The 18566-nt window shown below is 40.7% G+C and overlaps 1 long non-coding RNA gene across 4 annotated transcripts in view; it reads left to right on the top strand.

The window, feature by feature from the left end:
- Nucleotides 1–18566, top strand: part of LOC135942103 (uncharacterized) — a 190124-nt gene that overhangs the window by 136985 nt on the left and 34573 nt on the right. For all 4 annotated transcript variants that reach the window (XR_010575049.1, XR_010575046.1, XR_010575048.1 and 1 more), the window contains exon 3: nt 13967–14033. This is a non-coding gene — a long non-coding RNA (uncharacterized LOC135942103). The remainder of the gene's footprint in view (nt 1–13966; nt 14034–18566) is intronic.

Genomic DNA, 18566 nt, shown 5'->3' with positions numbered 1-18566 from the left:
TTGTTGGATGCTATATAAACAATTGATTGATTAACAATTTGTTCAACAATTTGCAATAATAAAAAACGGACCTTCCTACAGTAAAAATTCAAATTTTGCCAATTTTCTCCAAAATTTACAGTGCTTGAACATATTTACTTGGCATATTCCGATTCCTCTCGTCGAGATCTGTCCAACGGTGTATGCCACTTATTGTGGAAACTCTTGGTTTTGAAATTAAATCGGATTTCAAGTAAGGAGACAGCGTGCGTAGGTGAGCGGTCAGTGAAGGTGTATTATACAGGATAAATGAGAAAAGCTTATCATAAAGAATGGTGACATTAATAGGTTACAAACTGAGTTAACGCCAAGAAGCGGGAACCGCTACACATCGTTTTACACGCTAATATTTTGCTGACTTTTTGGTTTGACTTTTATATAACATTGAACATTCGTCACATTTTTTTAATTTAATCTATTAAAAATCAGAAAAGCAACATTAATTTACCAAGGAAAATGAGAGCTAAGCAAATGTATTATGTGTGAAAGTGACTTGTTTTAGATAATATCCTAACATATAATATAAACCGCTCAAGTCTTATGAATCTCTAAAATTGCTTCTGGACGCTCTGGACCAAAATGTTTTCTTAAAATCTACATTTTTGTTATTCTTCTAAGCCCACACATGTGCATGTCGAATTGGCTTAGCCGGGTCGTAAACAATAATTTATTAATTTTCTTAGAAAAAACACACCAGTACATCATACAAAGAGTGACTGTTTCTCACTGTCATGTTTTCCTTTCAAGGTAAATGAATTTCTTTTAGCCGTCAAAGCTGGTGTTTTATATCCCTGCTCACCCAATGATAATTTATAGTTGCACAAGTTTCCCTCGATTTAATGACCTATTTTATTGCACTATTTATTGCAAAAGTTATTTTATACATGCTAAAATAGCATAGGTATATTACAAAGTGTTTAATAGACTTGCGGGTGTTTAATTGAATCCAAACACCCGCAAACTTTTTTTAAGAATAACTAACAACAACAGCTTGCTTCTCACCGAAACCAGGTATTTTTTTTTGTTTTGTTTAGATAGCATGCCGACACAATTGAATTTATCTGCTTGGGCGACTATTTGTCTTGACGCGGTAAAAACTCAAATCATAATGGGCGGTACTGCTGCAGCTTATTTCCGCTCGACTGCACTTTTCCTTCGTATTATTAACGGTCGGCGCGGATCCGCGGCGGCAGCAGCCCTTGTTTTAAGTGGCCCTTCTAGACTCAGAATATCAGGAGGAATCCGAGTGAGATGAGAAGCGCGCAGAGTGATTATTTTCGCTGACCACTTGAGGGTGGATTTTTCGTTAGGAAAAAAGTATGCGCCAGGCAGGCCTCTCTCGAGTGTAAAAACCATCCTTCTCTCGCTCGCTCGCTGCGAGCAAATTGTGCGATGGGAAAATAATGTCGATGAGAGGTTGTGCGCTCAGCCCAGCTTTTTTCCATACCGACGATGAGGAGGAGGCTGAGGAGTAGCAAGCTTCTCTCCCGCGGCCACTCTTCCTTGCTTGCTTACCTGATGAGAGCTTTTATTTCTGGCACAAAGAAATAAGATATCAGGTAGCTCTCTCTCTCTCTCTCTCTCTCTCTCTCTCTCTCTTCTCTCTCTCTCTTCTCTCTCTCTTCCTCGAATGAAAAAAGTGTTTATGCGTCCCATTTGGATCATTACTGATGGGACGCGAAGATAATCGAGGAAAGGAAAGCATCCTCTCAGGCCGATCGAGATTTGTGGCTACTGGAGTACGCAATAATGAATTTATTACACGCTGAAATATTTCGCTGCGTCGCGATTGTCTTGTCTCCGTGTATTTAAGCACATCCTTTTCCAACGGTTTTGCATAAGCTCCAAGAGAAGCTTCCCCATTTTCCCTAACATTTATGGTGCGCAAACGGCTAAATCGATTTAACGATTTTAGAAATAAAAACGCGTGTCAAATGTAAAATTTCTCTCTACTATGAGTGCCAAAATTGCATCAAAATGTACAACTTAATAGCATTTAATGTGGACTGTCCTTCATCTCTCGTTATTCACTCACTGCTCTGCATCTCCCCCCTCTCGATCGCGACTTGAGTGCTATTAAATTTAGCGGCAGCAGCCACAGTCGCATTGACTCTGATTGTGTACAATAAATATGTATTGTGTACTTGTTTCGGCCGAATTTTCGACTTTTTGACACATTTGGATCCGGAATGCTTATGATCCAACGTAAAAAGGTAAGGGCTTTCCGAATATTACATTGGTTTCCTCAAAATCGTTTGTGTGCTCCGCAAAATACAAAATTCTGCCGCGAATTTCACATACATACTGAGCACCTGTCATTTTATGCATTATGGGCATTATGTAGATATGTACATACTTTTAACTCGGGATTGTGAAAAAAGTATGCATTCGCACTGAAATTTTAATCACATTCCGTGAAAGCTGAATTCATGCTCTCTTTATTGGTATCAAATTTGATGTGCATCCCCACCGAAAAATCAGAGTTATTTTCTAGACTTTGGGAGCGACCGCGGCCAGTTCCATTATTACATTTACCCCTGTGCGGCTAGAACGCGGGAAGGTAAACAGTGGTCACTGCGTGCACATTCCAAATAGTCCAGGTGCAGGAAGGATTAAACATAATCCAGTAAACAGGATATGGACACTACCAAAATAGTTCAATGAAACTGAACAGGTGATATAGAATATTGAAGATTGATACAGGTGCACCAAAATGTTGAACACAATATTTTAAGGAACAAAGAACAGGAAGCAGGCAAGGGTAAGCAGTGTGGTTAGGTGGCCGGACTACCAAAGCTTAATCCCGGAGATTTCCCACAAGGCCATGCCAAATTTTGGACCGAAAACCCAGAGGTCCCTATGCCCCCGTGTTAAATTTTCATACCCAAACCCGGATATCTCTGGTCGAAACCCGGAGGTTGGCAATGTGGGAGAGCCGGGAGCATTCAGAAAATGCCGAAAAGGCTTACACATGTCATTAACTCGGATGGGTCAGAAGAAGTTAAAAAACTGCATAGCTCCCATTAATTTTTGCTACCCTTCAAGCGATATCTAAATCTCTAAAAAAATAAAAGGGACTCTCATGCAGTCCTTTAATAACTAGTCCTTATTAAGACAATTTACTTTTTTCCCTCTCCTTTTAATTTTCATTAGTTTTTGGGAAATTTCTTGATAATCTTGCATTTGAATCATCTTAAATTTGTAAACGAAAATGTAATTTTTTGTATAGGTTTAGGCGTGAATAATTATCTTGAATAAAATGTGGTGCACCTCTATTTTTCTTTCAAGATGTAATAATAGAGGGAAAAGAAATATATCAAATATCAACCTCCGAGCGGTCCCTTTCATAAATGCTTATAATCCTGAAAACAAGAGATTGCCCTATGGCCTGTATCAGATTTATTATCCGCATTGATCACTCGTGCACCGTGAGCCAGATATCTCTCTTGTTATCAGACGAACATTATACAGCCTCTGTTTGTTTCCCACACACAGGAGCCGTGACGTGTTGTTCTCTTTTCACCTCTGTTTGCTCGCTCCAAGCACACGTAAAAAGTGCCCGGGGAATTTTTCCAATTCTTTTGTCTAATGGCGCGGAGAGCGAAAAACAATAAACGGGCAAAAAGCAGCGGCTGAACGGGAGCGAATCAGAGATTATGAGCGCTGGTAGTGACATGTGTGAGTGTTCCGAAACGGGCCTGAAGGAAATCAGTTGGAATGAAGTCTCTCGCGTCTTGTGCTTTGGGTAATCAAAAATTCTTACAACAGTCTCAAAGCTAGAGTTTTGAGAAAATTGAAGTTTCGGGGTTAACAGTAATTGTGGTATGAAATTAAATTACGCTGATGCCCTTTCCAACTGTTGACTAATTAAAACCGAGCTGTTGCATCTGTAGCCTGGTGCTATCTGCATGGAGAAGAGGAATCCTGTCATTTTTTGTGCGCTTTTGTCGCCGGTGCGCGCGGCGTGATGCCTTAATGAGGCCCGCTGCCGAAGCGGCAATTAAAACGAGAAAAAGCAGCATCACAAAATAATTTATACGTGTCGTGAAGAGAAGATTCATGACGCTTCATGCCCCGCTAATGGTCCACGACAATCGATTGATGCACGTACGAGTCTTTTTGTGCAGCGTCATGCCCCAATGCGCCCTGCCGAAATTTGTGCTAGCTCGCGCAATATTTCTCACTCACACCGGCCGACCATAGCACGAGAGGAATGCGATATGGATGCTTTTTGAGAACCTGCAATTACTTTCGAGCCGCAAAGACGAAAAATGAAGCAGCACACACACATAACGTACATAGCCGCTTATTTTCGGAGCGAGGTGTTGCGTTACAGTTACCTTTACCAGTGAAAAGGCAGCTGCGCGAAAATGTTTTGCTTTGTCCCGGCGCAAAGCAGTTCACTTGAGATATAATAATTTGCGCTGCTACACCACACCCGCAAAAAACTACACTTGATACACGTAGGAAATGCTGCAATTTGGCCAAGCTACTTGCAACTGAAATCATCAAATATTCTGAATTTGACGAGAGTAAATATCTAATTGTATATAACTGGGAATTTAAAATAAAAAAACTCTAATTAATTGAGTAGACAAACAGGTATGCCTCTATAAGAACATAGGACATTATTCTTCTCTTCGGAATATCACGCAGAGATTGTGCCATTTTTTATTTCCATTTCTTTTAATTGATTTCTTGGGTGAATGCATTGTTCCAAATTATCAATACGACTCCCGAAAGACTTTTTACAATATCTTTTAAGGTCAAAGTGTAACTCGGCGAAATTTATTTATCTCCATCAGGTTTCATAAAAATAAAATTGGTCAGTGTTTTTGGCAATGAGCAAAAGTCCGTTTCCCTTCAAGTTTAAACTCAAAATTTATTCCTCAAGTGAAAATTTCATTAACATATAGGAGGATTCACAAAGCATTGAGAGGGTTGGTTCGAGATGGTATAAGAATGATTTTTTTTCCTTTTACTTAAGTTCAAAGCTTTTTTTCGATGTGCTGGGAGGAAATAAATTTCACGACACTTTTGCCATAAAATTCCTCTTGATAGGGCAGCGGTTAGTAGAATTATTTTCGTTATGTTTGGAGCAAATTTTTAACTCTTTGAAAAATTAAACTCACACAAGAAAGGATGGACTTATTTGTTATGGTTGATTTGTTATTGTAAGAAGAATTCGAAGAATTTCTATCACAGGGAGATTCGAGTAGCGGGCCGTCGGGTTGGTCAATTTCGCTGCTCGTTTCTCTTTTCGTGTGCACTGTGAAAGGAATGTTAAGCGTTCGTTTTCAACGATCGCTGATTCAAAATTCTATGCAGCTAATACTGGGGCTGTGAATTTTAATCTGGGGCCGACACAGCCGCTGTACGGTACGAGAGTGTGTGATATTAATTTTATTTTACAGTTTTCCGACTTGCTAGCTTTCCATATCCGATTTTTTGGCTTGTGGGCGCGTAGCCACTGTAAAATCAGTAGAATTAAATTGCCACACATGATTTTTTTTGTTTCTTTTTAATTAAGTAAGAACGATGTTGCTATCCTTTATATAGATTTCAAAACACGTTTAACCTAAAAACCGTGTGGTGTGTACGCAAGATCCTCCTCCTGAATGATTTCTTTCTGCGCCTCGAAATGGAGCTCGCGTACAGTGAAATATGCATATTACATTTGAGCGCGGGCAGCACCGCAGTATACGAAGAGGGGTTGTTGGAGGCGAAATAGTGCGGGTTGCGAGTGAAATGTTTGGTTAGCCTGCATTATTAAATACAACAGGCAGGTTCCCCGTGCCGGCGTAGAACATACAGAAGCCAACACGCGGTGTACACATTCATGTACAAAAGCAGCAGAAATACACAGCAGAGCTGCTGCTGGGTGCGCGGCGCCGTGTGTGTACCTATGATGATGCCGAGTTGGCTGGCTGCTGGGAAGTATTATCATTGCCAACGTGGGGATGGATGGCTACGTTGCGTACATACATACGAAATGCGAGTGTGTATATCCCACCCCAACACACAGCCAGCGACAGCATCATCATCAGCAGTGGCGGCGGCGGTGGAGGCAAAAAGCCTCTGGGCGACGACGACACATCCAACCAGCCAGGTACATGTATAATAATATTGCCCCCGTGCTGCTGCTGTGTGTGCCAGAGTATATGTACCACCACCGGCATGTCGCTCAATAATTTACAACGCCAAATTGCTGCACCATCATAAATATATGGCGAACGAACGAACCAACTCTGTCGCTGTCATCCTGCAGCGCGCGGGGTGCCTGCGTGTGTTGTGGGCCCACAGCACAGCTTCCCTCTACTATCGCTGCAAACACAAATTTCAACAATATAAGCTTTGATTGCATTGTTTTTTTAAAGACTAAACTTTTCAACAACTAACATTAAGTTAGCACTGTGTAGTTGTTGAATAATCGTATTTAATCAAGATTAACTGTGTAATATACCTATGCTATATTAGCAAGTATAAAATAAATTTCGCTATAAATAGTGCAATAAAATAGGTAATTAAATCGAAGGAAAACCAATAATAAATTAACTCTATACTTGTGCAATGATAAATTCTCTCTGTGGCCAAAGACTCAGCAATCAGGCCCTATCAGCACCTGCGGTGAGAGTGAGTTCTGCGATACAGGTTTTATGTGGGTTTCCCTGTGTCCGAGCCAAGCCAAATGGGCAGAACTATACTTTTCCTGCCCCACACAGGAAAGGTACATTCAAGTGAAGCAGAGAATCATTGTTTTCAACAATAAGCAACCACAAGAAAACTGCACCGAGAACAAGAGGTCACCAGCAGCACAGGTGATCAGCAAAGCAATGCCATTCAGGTCCATAAATGACCAGGTCATCAAGCCGTGAGTACAAAAGCAAGTGAAGTAACGAACTGAAAGACACACAAGTGAAAAGACTTGACAAGAATCAAGATTTGAGTGAATATTTGAGTTGATATCATTTGTAAAATCATATGTACAAGTATTGAGGTTTTCTTAATCAATTAATACACGTTAACTGAAACTTACACGTCAGTTTTTTTATTATGCATGCAAGATCCTGCTAAATCTGCTTTAATTAATTCTTAAATTATTAATCGGTACTTGTCTCGATTAGTCAAGAACACCAGAGTACCTTTTAATTTTTACAGGTATTTAATTATTCGCCATATTAATTACCTTGCTAAAAGAGACATTGAAACTGTGATACGCGGTCAACATGAAAAATGGCTTTATACCATTTTTATTCGATCAAAAATTTGGTCCCACAGAAACTATAGTATTTTCATAGAATAATTTTGGTCTATGTTTGATATTTTTATTGTTAAGTAAATCAGCGTAATTTCCAGCTAAAATTAAATTCAAATTAAGTAATTAATATCTCTTCAGATAAATTCAAGTAACGACGTCATTTATCCAGTCAAATAAGGGGCTAACTTTTTCAATGTGATAACTTCAGCTCTAATATTGTGTTTTGGTACAGGGCAACTACAGCTTATGCATTGCACGAACAAAATTATTGATGATGAAATATTTCACAATTCATAGCAATATACTAGCTTTCATTCGCTTAAATATAAATGTTCTATAATCTCTTAATGTATGCCATACTTTCTAGTTTCGCAACCTTTTCAAACGTAAAATGACATAAATTGTAAAAAATTTTGAAAAGAATAAAGACACGTAGGTTTCTGATAAATGGGTTTTTTTAAATCTGACAAAAGGTAGCCCAAAGAGTAAATGTGAGCACAAAAGCACTTACATTTTGACGTGCGTAGTGGCAGTGACATCGGATAATGAATGTTTTCAGTAAATTTATCTTGAAATCAAGTAAAAAATTTATTTTGTAAAGCTAAATGATGCCATGCGTGTCTAAATTGGGGTTTTCACGTTTTTTTAGCTGATTATCGGCACTCTTTCTAGGCTGCATTCGTGGACGAACGCATAGAAAATTATAAATGTTTGCACAGCTGAGTCATCTCAGAAATATTTTCCATCCAGAGATTTTAAAGAAAATATTTTTATAAGCCGAAATAGAACATATGGTTTCGAAACTTGGACGCAATACTAAATTTCCACAAAAAAAATACATATATCTGTATCAGCTGCAATAGCAATGACGTTAAAATTTACATCCCTGCTCTCACACACTTATTTTGCAGTTTATACTCTTAGATAAAATACTCCTACCCAAGTGGTGACTTCTATATACGGCAGTTTACTTTTATTGCACGCCATATTCATTTTATCCAAGAAGCGTCAGAAGCGTCACAGAGTCCATCGGAAAGAAAAAACGGAGGCAGTGTCTACACAACAATCGTGCTGCCCATTATGCAATATTGCCCCTGCTATGTACTTTGCGCCGCTCACCCGAACATATTGTAATGCAAGTGCGCGCAAGGTGTTATATTGTAAATGTGTTCAGCCCGGCATAATGCTCGCTCTGCATATTTGCCATGTACACGTTCAGATAAGGTGTGTGTGTGTATTATTGTTGCTGGCCAAGAAGGGTGTCCGCCACACTAGCTAGAGATACTATGGAAAAGTGCACCGGGCGCCATTTATTCAAGCACTATAACGGGCAGCCGCCTCGCCGTCGACGAATGGATATTTTTACATGGTCAGGTGTCACTATCTCGCTTGCAAGGTCTTTTCAATGATAGTTTTATTTAACCGCATAGCCATGCTACTATATAGCAGCCGGCAACGCGTCCCATTGTGTCGGAAAGCAGAGGTCATCACTAATATGAAATTTGAACGTGTTGCTTACTACCTGCTAGAACACGCCAATCGCGGATCCCTCAATTTATCTTAAACGCTCAATAGTGTGCTATATATTATACGCAAGATATATTATTCTGAATTACAAATAAGAGCTTTAATGGTCATATTTTAGTGACACGTTGGTGTATGTGACGATATTAAAAATCAATTATCCTACTTGAAATTAAAGCTTTATCAACGTTTCAAAATGATATTGAATGAAGTTTAAAAGAAACCTCTTCAAAATGCAGATAAATTCTTCTTGGCAATAATTCTCAAGGACAGATTGTGACTGCCAGCTGTTTCTGCAGCTTAAAAATATATATTATATTTTAGATGCCCTTGAACTTTCTAAATTTTTACCCCCTGGTGGTAAGTATGCGTACAAAATAGGTTGAGCCTTTGTCGCGAAGATCAAACACCCCATGGGGGTTGTTTACAAGCCGAAATAGATTGCTTGCCCCTGCACGTCACTTTTTGTCTCTGAGGGAGGCCTGCAGAGAGTTGAAGATTGAGCGTTGAGGCAAAAAGTTGTTTACTGACTGACCATTGGCCTATAAAACTTTGGAAACGCGAACACATCCCCGACGCATAAATATCGTCCAGACAAGCGAGCCGGGGGTGGGTAGCTCGCTCGCTCGCCCGTCCGACAGCCAGAGTCTCATATGAATAATTTCGGTGTGCCGAATGCTGCTGATGTCGGCGACTCGGAACATCATCAGTATGAAAATCCTCCTCTCGCCGCATCATGCATTTTATCATATCAGCGTTGACATTTCACGTCGGACCAAATGGGGTGAGAAAATCTCCATCGCACGCAATTCATCATCTCTACGACATCTCCGCCGTCATTGATAATACATTTGTTGGCACCCGTATGCGATAGTGGTGGTCGATATGCTGGACTCGAGGCTTCCAACAGAGCTTTTTTAGTTATATATAATTTTGCTTATAATATCATTGCCTCTGTGAAACTTCTCAAAACACGAGACTTAATATTTATTGGTTTGGCACTAACCGCACCTTAATTATAGGTACGAGTAGTGGCTGAAGGACACAGTCACTCGCTTAAATAAAAATAAAAGAGGGCGCAACAGTCGTCTTACCCCGCAAGTCGTCATAACCACCTGAGGGCAGCGCAGTCTGAAGTCACCGCCGTCTGATGATACCGCCGCCTGAAGTCACCGCCGCCTAAGGCAGTTCAGCGCCGATCACTTCGTGGGGGGCAGCAGATCAGTGGTTTCAGGGTTGCGTCCGAATTTTCAGTTTAGGTTAGAATTCAAGGTCCACTACATTTAAGGCTGGCTGAACCGGCTGCATAGAGAAAAACTGCTGCATTAGGGCTTGAAATGCCGGAGGTCAATTGTTTCCGCCACTTTCCATTTTTTTTAATTTTTGACCAGCAGTATTTATTTAAAAAGTTTTCACCTGAACGAAGTTCACGCTTGTATGAAACTTCTCTTAGTAAATACTGAAATGCCACGACGTGTTATTCGCGTGCAGGCGACAACATTTGGCACATACATAACCCATGGCTGGCCCAGTTATTTTATGTATGAGAGAAGATGCGGATATAAATAATCTGTTTCCTCCTCCTTATTCTCACTAGCAGAACATTCCGTCGGTCTACCATCAAGCTTGGGCAGCTTGCTGAGTTTGCCAAAAATTCCAGTCGGCCGAGTAGAGCTGCGGGCACGGCCGCACCGAGTGCTATCTTTTTCCCTTTAGCGGCTGATGATGAAATACATTTGGCTTGACCACACACTGCGATGCATTCAGGCTTATTCATGACATAATGCGTATGCTTGTGCGCTGCTCGCGTTCTATGTAAAACCGCGCGATATTTATGCATTCACAAACCATTAGGTCCACGTCCATCCAGTCGAGCGGATTTTGGGTCTTTTTCTTAATGCATACGTGCCGCACTCGGTCTGCATACGAGATGTTGGGTCAAGCGGGTATTTTAATGCGCAACGCCGACGTCTTTTCCGCGCATGAATTATGCATGGATGGTTCAAAGATAAGGAAAGGCTCTTAACTGCGAGGTAGAAATGTATTGCGGCTGACAAACACATGCCTAGAAAAATTTCCCAACTGCAACATTTTTTGTTTGCTTCCTTTTCAGAAGGTCTAATTTTTTAATGCTAAACGCAAACAATGAATAATTTTATATTGGCAAGTGAGTAGTCCCATCCTTTCCTAATTTTCCACAGGATATATTATGATAGTATTCATTAAATTGCGATCTAAAACAGTAGCAATGTGTCTAAAGTGTATATTTTATTGACCCCAAAAAAGAGTTAAAAACATTACTTGATTGAGAAACAACAAATTAACTAATCTTATGTGTCAAACTATTAGTTCATAATAATTTCTTCACTAACTAAATCTGAGCGAAATTTTGAGTTGAAAAAGTAAAAATTAGGAGTACAGGAGGAAGCAGGAATAAAAGGTTACTACGGGACCTTTTCAATCATACTCTCCGCAATAATTTCCATGAATATAAACTGAAATTAGTATCAATCATTTGCTTTCAGTAAGGAAAAAACGAAGTGCAATACCAGCAAAGAGTATAATGGTGCTGTTTAGTTATTCCGCTGGAGCAGAGCGAGCAGTATGGAGGAAGGTGAGCCGAGAGCGGCTGAGCAGAGTTCACATCTCATCGGATACAAGCGAGTCTCGCTTATTGGCTCTGCGAGAATCACGCAAGCGCTCAAACAAAAGCTCTCCTTTGGTAATCATCTAAAGAGAGCAGACTTTGCTGTAAAAACACGGCGCGCGAGAGAGTGCCACGCACTCAACCACACACGCTCACCAATGTTTCGCTCGCGTTTCAAACAAAATGGAATCACCTGCTCGGAAGACTGAGGCTTATTTTGAACCCAGCTCCCGCTAAGCAGAGGCCTTTCTGAAATTCTGCTCTTTGAACAAGTAAAATCGGTTCGTGTCTGAAAGTCACAAGAGAGTATCTGCAAGACAGTCGAAATAGTGTGGCACCTGCATCGGGATTATGGGGAATGGTCGAGATAAGTCAAACCCCACAAATTGTTGCAATGCCTTTATTGTATTTGCCGTAATTTAGTCTGAAATAATATAATAAATTCCATAAATGCATAGAAAAGAATGTTAAAACTAAACACATTAAAAAGGCAAAAGGCCATTGTCAATTATTAAAATATAATATATAAAAATGACAAGAATAAAATAATAACTCAATTAATATAACACAACACAATATATATATAATAACATAAGCTTACCCCTAAAAGGGAGTTGTCAGAGATTGGCAATATACAAACAGGGTAGTTCAATTATTCGTCAATTATAGGGTTCGTACTGTAATACATACACGTCATTATAACTAACTAAATTCACAAACCACAAATAGTAATATTGTTCAGAGAGATAATCACTTACAAAGGGAGCTATGTGCTCAAGGTTAACGAACTCCTAAAATGTGCGGCCGAGGGAGCAATATTTTCTGCTACCGCACACGTTTATCGTCGAGTTTAGAATAACTCCTTATCAGGTTAACACGGATATACTCAGGCAGCCAGGGTAGGAGAGAGCGCCACCTTTCGGCAGCCACCATAGGATTAAAAATTATGTTTTTGATATTCCTTAAAAATCATGTTTAAGCTGTTTTTTAGTTTTTCAGATAATAATCTGTGTTAATATGCCTTAATAATTTGGTCTTTCAACAAACTAATTAATTTTTAAAATGTATATTATAGCCCTATTAGCATCAATTGCATTAATATAATTTTATTTTTAGTATAGATATTTAAAAAACAAATCATAGTAGTCCCATCAATGATTACAATAAAATTTCCAATCCCATTAAGAAGTATAAATATAAAAAAAACTTTTATTTTTCGCATTTTTTGTATTTCTTCCATTGGAATTTAAATTACATTCGAACACATTTAAAAGAGGATAACTGGATGCTATGTATTCATATTTATATGTAACCTACATAAAGTTAGAGGGAAAAAGCAAGTTAAATAATAGACAATAATTATTGCTGCTGCATGTGTTACCATAACAACGCCTCTTCTATGACAGGGTCACTTGCAGGAAAGACAATAGAAAGATTTGTTCACGAGCAAATGACGGCGAAAGAGGAAGCTTTTTCCCGAGTGTGCACATGACTTTGACTTATCAATGACACGTCAATTAAATAAAACAGCTGGTTTTCGGGTGGGCTAGCTGATTACGTGTGTACGTATACATATCGCACCAATGTGCACATATTCATTCGCTCAGTGCGAAGTTGTGTCTGCCGAAACAGCTGCACCGTCTGCTGGTGACAACCGATGTGTTTCTCTCCACCCACTCAGCTTGCCATTGCGGTTGACACGCGTGCTCACCGAAAGGGTGGATATATAGGGGTAAATGAAATGCATGGCTGCTTGCTGGTGATATTAGTGTGGAAGAGGGCTTAACGGGGGAAATTCTTTCTCTCTTTTCGGTACAGCAGATATATGTTAATTGTGCTAAATAAGAGCAAGACGCCAGGGGTTGTAAAATGAGTGGGCGGGGGTGAGGGTTGTTTTTCGATATGCTGCTCGACGGCAAATAATTAAAATTCTCAGTGGTTGGTATAGATGATGATTCTCGTGTGATTTGCGGTGGAAAATAAAAACCCTCTTGTGGTTTTTGCGCCGACGGGGGGGTGAGTGAAAGTTTCTTTGATGAGCCTCTTGTCCTAATTAATTTCCATACCGCCTGTTTTTTTCAATTTATTTTAAACCAAAAGAATATTTCTGGCATGAATGATACCTTAACGTTCAGAGAACGATGCTTAAAATACACACCTATGTATAAATGAATGCTGTCGCAGGTGCTGCTTCCCGTTTTGTACTGTTTCGGCAGGTCGAACGCGCGATTCCACTCGCAGATAAAAGAGCGCACACCACTGCCGCCACCATCGAAACAATGGGTCAAGCAGGTTGCATACGTGTTAGGTGGTGTGTAACAAACATGGCAGCCACACCGCATATAGATTTTTAGGGTGGAATTGGAATGAGCTGGACGAGGAGAACTTCTGCTCTTTGCTCGATAATTTTCCCCCTGAATACTTTCATTTTAAATTTTATTCCGGTCAAACAAAAATTAATCAAATGAAAAATATTCATATTTTGAAATTTGTTACAGGTCTCTGCAAATGTGCACAAATTTGGATTACTTCAACACCATAAATTTATAATAACCATCTTATTTGGTAAGTACAAAAGTCTCTCGTTTAAAAACTTTAATTTAAATGCAAAGAAACTCTTAATATAATATGTTGACTGATAATGATAACTTTGGTGGTCGGAAAGGGAAGGGACAATCGGAAAGCCGAGTTTTCGCGATCGTGGACTCTCAGCTTTAAACCTTTGATGGGTGAAATACTGGCTCTGAATGGGTACAATGAAGTTATACTACTTTAGTTTGCGTATGTATGTACTGAATGTACAGCGATCCCCTCACCGCCCGCGACACAGCCTATTGTTGTGCATATCGATTGGAGCGAGTGCCGAGAGTTCGCCTGAAAAGCAGTGGCGGCAGCAGAGCGACTACTGAGTGCAGTGTGGCATTATTTGCTTCTCTGCTCTGCTCGCTGGCTGACTCACAGCCGAAGAGGCTGGCTGCTGCCTTTTTATTCTTGCAAGGAAAGTTTTGCCAATAAAAACACTCGCACAACCAAAAAGAAACTGCATGCACAGTCAAGTTTTTGCTAAGAGTGTGTTTGTATTGGGGCTGATGGTCCCGCGAGAAGTCCGAGCTTCAAGGTTTTTTCCAACCAGCTTTTGCTTTGGTTATTGAAATTGAAAGGTTTCTATTTTTGCGCTATAAGACAGTAATTCAATTCTGGACCATTTAAACATCTGAAAAATTGTTAAAAATCTTGGAATCTGCTTTTGCCAATAACTGGGGGTTGTTTGTTGAAATTATTAAAAACAACAAGTTTCTGAGCGAAATGCTATATCTATGTTTTCTCACAGATTGAAGGCACGAATTCAATAACGAGTTCCCAACGTAACAATTTCTGCGTGTGAAGCAGATTCAGATTTCACCTCTCGCGCGCGGAGGGCAAATTTTCAATGGACCAGAAAATTATTAGATAAAAGCTGCAGAGCGAGAGCAAGGTTGCCTCTGCTTTTTGATCACCGCGTACAAGTATATGCAGGGTGTGTATATATATGTAGAATGTACATAGACGAGCGCGGAGCAAATTTCGTGCTCAATTGTTTGTGTCTAAATCTTTTCTCGGCGCCACGCCTGCTTCACGGTCGCGCGCTGCTGTCTTTCGCGTGGAGCCGATGATGAGCGCTGCATGTGCTTCTAGTCGAAAAACTCTTGCTCAGCTCCCCATCAGCACAAAATACATAATGTATAATTCAGCATTTTCAACTCCTTCCATGTAGTCGCGGCGAGAAAGTCTGTTGGGTGGTGGCGCGCTCGCTGCTGAAGAAGCGGGAGATGGTAGGCGGCGTTTGCTTGGCGCGAGCAGAAGCGGCGGTAATGACGCGAATCATTACCCAAATAAGAAATCAATATTTATGGCCACTTTGGCTGCTGCTCAGGAAAATTGCCTTTATATAGCTTCCTAATTCTGCTAATAAAAGGGAAAGCAAACTCGCGCAGTGCCAAGCGCGCGGGAGCGAGCAGCGCGAGCATCCCCCGCGCGCTTGCGATCGCTCCTTCTGCATTGCTGTGTGCTATATGGGCTGGCAACGGCAACACTGCCGCAGCCGTGGCGCTGAATTATTTTATGCTTCCTCCCCGGGGCTAATTTATGGCTTTCCTTGCGCACGATCTCGAATTGCGGTAATTACCAGCCCTGATGCGAATTTAATTGGTGACCTCGGGTGCGAATTATTTGTCAGCTCCGTTTCCACTTCCACTCCAAATTTGCGGTTGCTCCTGCCTCGCTGCAGAATTATTCTGTTTTATGAAGATTTTTATGGCTGCTCTGGAGCAGTGAATTAGTAATTCCCTCCAAATTTATGGTGTTGAAAAAGCCAAAAAAGCATGTGTTGAGACAGAATGCTGACTTATGGTGGAAATCTTTTAATATGGTCGACCGATTCTTTTAGATTCTCAACCAGAAAACGTGCGTATTTTCACATAAACGTTATATTTTTAAAGCGGGCTTTATTAAATGAAGACAGTAAAACTGCTTCAAAGGGAAGCCAAACAACTTTTTACAGGCATTTGATTTATGTTTAACTCAACCGCAGCTGATGGTATGCCCACAGGAACAAAAATTAGCGTCAAAGAGTTTCGACCCCAGCTAATGGAGACAGATGACACCACACATTTTTTCTTAGTAATGAAGGGCAGCGTTCAAAGTGATCGAGAGTGATAATGTTTTGCGCTTTTTAAAAGATATTAAAAAAAAATTCAAAGAATGTTGATGGTCGAAGTGAGACTCTCACATTTTTAAGAAGAAAAAAATCTAGAACTTGTCGTGAAACAATTAATTACACCACAATTAGCTGTCAGGTAGAGATTCCATGAATGTCTCATGCACAATTTGCTCCTTTTACGACGAGTTCAACAGTTCAAACCTTTCTCATTAAATACCTATGTGAAAATTCATTAAAGTTTCAACATGGTATTGATAATCCATTTTTACCCATCAATATTAGACAAGTTACCGTCTGAAATATTATTAACTACTCTATATGATCTTAACTCTGAGCAAGATATTTTGAGTTATTTTATGACCAAAATATCAATTAGCGGGGGCTGGATATTGATTTCCCCAGAGTGTGTTATTTATTAGTGGGCCGAATTTATCATGCGAAATGAAAAGGGACCCGTAGCATCATCAAGCAAACTCTGCTGGCTGTCTCACAGGCGGAGAACAAAAGAGAACTCAATACTGCGCGCGGGGCAGGGGCTCCTCGCTCACTCGCTCACCACACACAAAAGACATCCATAAAGAAGATGATGCCATACTGTCTGCTGCTCGTCGCCGTCGTCGTGACACATTTTGAGATGCAGCCAGAGACTCACTCGCTCGTTCGCTCCTTTGCTCTCGCGGCCCCAACGGGGATCCATTTCGTGCTGGAGATTTCTCATGCCAATCACTGCTCCAGAGAAAGAGAGATAAACTGCACACAGACCTTGGATGCAAAATCGTTTCGATTCTCAGCAGCATCCTTGGTGCTGCTGCTGCTGGGCCGCCTCAAAAACGAATGGAGCCGAAAAAGCGTACGCCGCCGCGCAACGTTTTCCGAGGAATCTGTCGGCTTTAAAAAAGAGAGCGTGTTCAGACACGGGTCTCTATACTAGAGTAAAATTTGAATCTGTTCGATACAATCACAAATTAAGCTAGACCAATGACTCCGCAAAATATTTTTGAAGCTAACGTGATTACTGTAGGAGTACTATTAATTGCTCGGTTAGTTTCTGGCTGCGTGATGAGAATACCGAAAAATATGAAAATTTTGAATAGTATACATATACATTTCACACAAAAAGCATATCATTTCTTCGTTATTAACTTGATTGAATGAAATCTTATCCCATTTTCAAAAATCACTGTCTCATTCTCAGCCAAGATCCTCTCTTTGAAAAAGAATTACAAACAGTTTTAGTTAAAACGATTCCGCTTTATTGTGTATCACAAAATCCGTTGTTTCAACCCGCTCTGATTTTAGTACCTAATTTTTACAACATAATTAATGGTCCTAACTTCGATAGAGCCTCATCTGCATGCATAACTTCGTATTGGCAATAAATCATCTGCAGCTGCATGCACACGGCACATTCCGCGTGCAGCGGCGGCCACATTATCTGCGCGGTTCATCATCCGTCATGATCGCAATTACGCTAAATTTATAGCACGCACGACACAAACACACATCTGCATATGTGTTGGATGGCGCACAAACACAGCAGCAGCAACACGGGTCGGCTACGAATATTGAGGTGCGTGTATTTTACGGCCGCCGCGATGCAGAGCCGCGCAGATGAACGCGCGAGTGTCCCTCCCGGGCCCCTTTTTCGTATATATATTCCGCCCAGCAGGGCTACTAACTAACTACCTCGCCGTGCAATCTACATGATGTTCTCTCAGCTACTGGAATTCAGGCCCGACAGATTTTATCATCATACACACAACATTTTCATATTGGACAGAGGAGAACGAAGCTGCCGCTCTCTTTCACTTTGAATATAAAACTTTTGCGATCCGAAACGCTTACGTCGTCCGATTATAAAAGTTGCAGAGGGCAGTTTTCTCAGGAATTATAAATATTGTGCCTCCTTTTTCGACAGCGATTAATGAAGCGCGTGTACGAAATTTCCTGCCCGTGCTTGGGAATGGATTTTAATCCGCTTGTTGTGTCACGGAAATATTTGCATGATTCTGCAGGTCTGAGCGTCTCGCTTGGGAATAAGGCGTTTTCTTCGCGCCGCAACTCTTTACTCCATCATGCTTGAGAGCTCTCACGATTTCTGGCGCAAAATAAAGTGTGAAGAGAATTCCTGACCATTGTGTGCTCTGCTTTCGGCGGCCGTGGACCGCGCGCTTGCAGTTGTTGCGTTTGTAGCTGCCGGACGTCAAAAGTGTGGGAATTTGAACGCGCAAATTGTGATGAAACGACGTATAAAACGCCAACGCTCAGCTGTCCGCTGACGAGATGCACGCAGGTGGAATTCTATCGCTGCTATGGTTCACACCGTCGTGGAAACTGATATTTTGTTGGGGATCTGAAACATCAATTGGGTTTTACCAAGCAAAATTTTTACTTTTGCC

Source organism: Cloeon dipterum, chromosome 4 (assembly GCF_949628265.1).
Source record: "Cloeon dipterum chromosome 4, ieCloDipt1.1, whole genome shotgun sequence".
In the NCBI taxonomy this organism is placed as follows: domain Eukaryota; kingdom Metazoa; phylum Arthropoda; class Insecta; order Ephemeroptera; family Baetidae; genus Cloeon; species Cloeon dipterum.
This window is presented reverse-complemented; position numbering and strand designations above follow the sequence as displayed.